Source organism: Engystomops pustulosus, chromosome 10 (assembly GCF_040894005.1).
Source record: "Engystomops pustulosus chromosome 10, aEngPut4.maternal, whole genome shotgun sequence".
Lineage (NCBI taxonomy): Eukaryota > Metazoa > Chordata > Amphibia > Anura > Leptodactylidae > Engystomops > Engystomops pustulosus.
In genome coordinates, this window is record NC_092420.1 from 1093122 (window position 1) to 1099036 (window position 5915).

Genomic DNA, 5915 nt, shown 5'->3' on the forward strand with positions numbered 1-5915 from the left:
CCCCGTCACCTCACACCAGCAGCAGGAGCACCCGTCTACTGACTATTACCTGCACCTCCCCGTCACCTCACCCCAGCAGCAGGAGCACCCGTCTACTGACTATTACCTGCACCTCCCCGTCACCTCACACCAGCAGCAGGAGCACCCGTCTACTGACTATTACCTGCACCTCCCCGTCACCTCACACCAGCAGCAGGAGCACCCGTCTACTGACTATTACCTGCACCTCCCCGTCACCTCACACCAGCAGCAGGAGCACCCGTCTACTGACTATTACCTGCACCTCCCCGTCACCTCACACCAGCAGCAGGAGCACCCGTCTACTGACTATTACCTGCACCTCCCCGTCACCTCACACCAGCAGCAGGAGCACCCGTCTACTGACTATTACCTGCACCTCCCCGTCACCTCACCCCAGCAGCAGGAGCACCCGTCTACTGACTATTACCTGCACCTCCCCGTCACCTCACCTCAGCAGCAGGAGCACCCGTCTACTGACTATTACCTGCACCTCCCCGTCACTCCACACCAGCAGCAGGAGCACCCGTCTACTGACTATTACCTGCACCTCCCCGTCACCCCACCTCAGCAGCAGGAGCACCCGTCTACTGACTATTACCTGCACCTCCCCGTCACCTCACCTCAGCAGCAGGAGCACCCGTCTACTGACTATTACCTGCACCTCCCCGTCACCCCACACCAGCAGCAGGAGCACCCGTCTACTGACTATTACCTGCACCTCCCCGTCACCTCACACCAGCAGCAGGAGCACCCGTCTACTGACTATTACCTGCACCTCCCCGTCACCTCACACCAGCAGCAGGAGCACCCGTCTACTGACTATTACCTGCACCTCCCCGTCACCCCACCTCAGCAGCAGGAGCACCCGTCTACTGACTATTACCTGCGCCTCCCCGTCACCTCACCTCAGCAGCAGGAGCACCCGTCTACTGACTATTACCTGCGCCTCCCGGTCACCCCACCCCAGCAGCAGGAGCACCCGTCTACTGACTATTACCTGCGCCTCCCCGTCACCTCACCTCAGCAGCAGGAGCACCCGTCTACTGACTATTACCTGCGCCTCCCCGTCACCTCACACCAGCAGCAGGAGCACCCGTCTACTGACTATTACCTGCACCTCCCCGTCACCTCACACCAGCAGCAGGAGCACCCGTCTACTGACTATTACCTGCACCTCCCCGTCACCTCACACCAGCAGCAGGAGCACCCGTCTACTGACTATTACCTGCACCTCCCCGTCACCTCACCCCAGCAGCAGGAGCACCCGTCTACTGACTATTACCTGCACCTCCCTGTCACCCCACACCAGCAGCAGGAGCACCCGTCTACTGACTATTACCTGCACCTCCCCGTCACCCCACACCAGCAGCAGGAGCACCCGTCTACTGACTATTACCTGCACCTCCCCGTCACCCCACACCAGCAGCAGGAGCACCCGTCTACTGACTATTACCTGCACCTCCCCGTCACCCCACCTCAGCAGCAGGAGCACCCGTCTACTGACTATTACCTGCGCCTCCCCGTCACCCCACCCCAGCAGCAGGAGCACCCGTCTACTGACTATTACCTGCGCCTCCCCGTCACCTCACCTCAGCAGCAGGAGCACCCGTCTACTGACTATTACCTGCGCCTCCCCGTCACCCCACACCAGCAGCAGGAGCACCCGTCTACTGACTATTACCTGCGCCTCCCCGTCACCTCACACCAGCAGCAGGAGCACCCGTCTACTGACTATTACCTGCGCCTCCCCGTCACCTCACACCAGCAGCAGGAGCACCCGTCTACTGACTATTACCTGCACCTCCCCGTCACCACACACCAGCAGCAGGAGCACCCGTCTACTGACTATTACCTGCACCTCCCCGTCACCCCACACCAGCAGCAGGAGCACCCGTCTACTGACTATTACCCGCACCTCCCCGTCACCTCACACCAGCAGCAGGAGCACCCGTCTACTGACTATTACCCGCACCTCCCCGTCACCTCACACCAGCAGCAGGAGCACCCGTCTACTGACTATTACCTGCACCTCCCCGTCACCCCACACCAGCAGCAGGAGCACCCGTCTACTGACTATTACCTGCACCTCCCCGTCACCTCACACCAGCAGCAGGAGCACCCGTCTACTGACTATTACCTGCACCTCCCCGTCACCTCACACCAGCAGCAGGAGCACCCGTCTACTGACTATTACCTGCACCTCCCCGTCACCTCACACCAGCAGCAGGAGCACCCGTCTACTGACTATTACCTGCACCTCCCCGTCACCTCACACCAGCAGCAGGAGCACCCGTCTACTGACTATTACCTGCACCTCCCCGTCACCCCACCTCAGCAGCAGGAGCACCCGTCTACTGACTATTACCCGCACCTCCCCGTCACCTCACCCCAGCAGCAGGAGCACCCGTCTACTGACTATTACCTGCACCTCCCCGTCACCTCACACCAGCAGCAGGAGCACCCGTCTACTGACTATTACCTGCACCTCCCCGTCACCTCACCCCAGCAGCAGGAGCACCCGTCTACTGACTATTACCTGCACCTCCCCGTCACCCCACCCCAGCAGCAGGAGCACCCGTCTACTGACTATTACCTGCACCTCCCCGTCACCACACACCAGCAGCAGGAGCACCCGTCTACTGACTATTACCTGCACCTCCCAGTCACCTCACACCAGCAGCAGGAGCACCCGTCTACTGACTATTACCTGCACCTCCCCGTCACCCCACCTCAGCAGCAGGAGCACCCGTCTACTGACTATTACCTGCACCTCCCCGTCACCTCACACCAGCAGCAGGAGCACCCGTCTACTGACTATTACCTGCACCTCCCCGTCACCCCACACCAGCAGCAGGAGCACCCGTCTACTGACTATTACCTGCACCTCCCCGTCACCTCACCCCAGCAGCAGGAGCACCCGTCTACTGACTATTACCTGCACCTCCCCGTCACCCCACACCAGCAGCAGGAGCACCCGTCTACTGACTATTACCTGCACCTCCCCGTCACCCCACCCCAGCAGCAGGAGCACCCGTCTACTGACTATTACCTGCACCTCCCCGTCACCTCACACCAGCAGCAGGAGCACCCGTCTACTGACTATTACCTGCACCTCCCCGTCACCTCACCCCAGCAGCAGGAGCACCCGTCTACTGACTATTACCTGCACCTCCCCGTCACCTCACACCAGCAGCAGGAGCACCCGTCTACTGACTATTACCTGCACCTCCCCGTCACCCCACCTCAGCAGCAGGAGCACCCGTCTACTGACTATTACCCGCACCTCCCCGTCACCCCACACCAGCAGCAGGAGCACCCGTCTACTGACTATTACCTGCACCTCCCCGTCACCTCACACCAGCAGCAGGAGCACCCGTCTACTGACTATTACCTGCACCTCCCCGTCACTCCACCCCAGCAGCAGGAGCACCCGTCTACTGACTATTACCTGCACCTCCCCGTCACCCCACCTCAGCAGCAGGAGCACCCGTCTACTGACTATTACCTGCACCTCCCCGTCACCCCACCTCAGCAGCAGGAGCACCCGTCTACTGACTATTACCTGCACCTCCCCGTCACCCCACCTCAGCAGCAGGAGTACCCGTCTACTGACTATTAGCTGCGCCGTCATTTCCCTCAGTCCTACAACTAGGAGCCGAGGCGCCTCACATGGAAACACGTATTGGGACAGCGCTATAGTCTGTTCCCCAGACCTGAATCCTTCAGGCTCATCTGGAACATCATGTCTCGTTCCATCCATCACCACCGCTACAGGAGAGGACTGATGTTTCATCAAGGTCTGGGAGGAGATTCCCCATGAAAACATCCACAGCCTCATCAGGATTATGCCGAGGTGTTGTAGGGAGGTCATACAGGCACATGGAGGCCACACATACAACTGAGTTTCATCAGGAGCATGCCCAGGTGTTGTAGGGAGGTCATACAGGCACGTGGAGGCCACACACAATACTGAGCCTCATCAGGAGCATGCCCAGGTGTTGTAGGGAGGTCATACAGGCACATGGAGGCCACACATACAACTGAGTTTCATCAGGAGCATGCCCAGGTGTTGTAGGGAAGTCATACAGGCACGTGGAGGACACACACAGTACTGACCTCATCAGGAGCATGCCCAGGTGTTGTAGGGATGACATACAGGCACGTGGAGGCCACACACAATACTGAGCCTCATCAGGAGCATGCCCAGGTGTTGTAGGGAGGTCATACAGGCACATGGAGGCCACACATACAACTGAGTTTCATCAGGAGCATGCCCAGGTGTTGTAGGGAAGTCATACAGGCACGTGGAGGCCACACACAATACTGAGCCTCATCAGGAGCATGTCCGAGTGTTGTAGTGAGGACATACAGGCACGTGGAGGCCACACACAATACTGAGCCTCATCAGGAGCATGCCCAGGTGTTGTAGGGAAGTCATACAGGCACATGGAGGCCACACAATACTGAGCCTCATCAGGAGCATGCCCAGGTGTTGTAGGGAGGTCATACAGGCACGTGGAGGCCACACACAATACTGAGCCTCATCAGGAGCATGCCCAGGTGTTGTAGGAAGGTCATACAGGCACATGGAGGGCACACACACTACTGAGCCTCATCAGGAGCATGCCCAGGTGTTGTAGGGAGGACATACAGGCACGTGGAGGCCACACACAATACTGAGCCTCATCAGGAGCATGCCCAGGTGTTGTAGGGAGGTCATACAGGCACGTGGAGGCCACACACAATACTGAGCCTCATCAGGAGCATGCCCAGGTGTTGTAGGGAGGTCATACAGGCACATGGAGGCCACACACACTACTAACCTCATCAGGAGCATGCCCAGGTGTTGTAGGGAGGTCATACAGGCACGTGGAGGCCACACACACTACTGAGTCTCATCAGGAGCATGCCCAGGTGTTGTAGGGAGGTCATACAGGCACGTGGAGGCTACACACAATACTGACCTCATCAGGAGCATGCCCAGGTGTTGTAGGGAGGTCATACAGGCACGTGGAGGTCACACACAATACTGAGCCTCATCAGGAGCATGCCCAGGTGTTGTAGGGAGGTCATGCAGGCACGTGGAGGACACACACACTACTGACCTCATCAGGAGCATGCCCAGGTGTTGTAGGGAGGTCATGCAGGCACGTGGAGGACACACACAGTACTGAGCGTCATCAGGAGCATGCCCAGGTGTTGTAGGGAGGTCATACAGGCACGTGGAGGCCACACACAATACTGACCTCATCAGGAGCATGCCCAGGTGTTGTAGGGAGGTCATACAGGCACGTGGAGGCCACACACAATACTGACCTCATCAGGAGCATGCCCAGGTGTTGTAGGGAGGTCATACAGGCACGTGGAGGCCACACACAATACTGACCTCATCAGGAGCATGCCCAGGTGTTGTAGGGAGGTCATACAGGCACGTGGAGGCCACACACAATACTGACCTCATCAGGAGCATGCCCAGGTGTTGTAGGGAGGTCAAATAATATTATCTTCGGGGCCTCAGGTCTTATGCAGCACAGACATCAAGATGTGATCTTCTTCCAGTAGTAGCACACCCGTCCACCATGACTGCAGCATGTGGTGGTGTGAGAGTCCGCGGCACCAGCCACCAGGTAGTGATGGGTTAACCCCATTTATAGCTTTAATAACCTTTTGTGTAGTGTCATATCTGTGTGCAGCGCAGCCTGAGTGCTGATACTACATCTCCATGGCTCCCAGATATTTATAACTCTGTATACACACCACAGACACAGGGGCCCCGAATCCCTAGATCCTGAGATTAACCCCTCGCAGGTCAGCCATGTTTATCACGCAGTGACTCTGCAGGGTGTCTCATGTGGTTCTCGAGGTCATTGCTGCAGCTTGTGACGAACTAAACG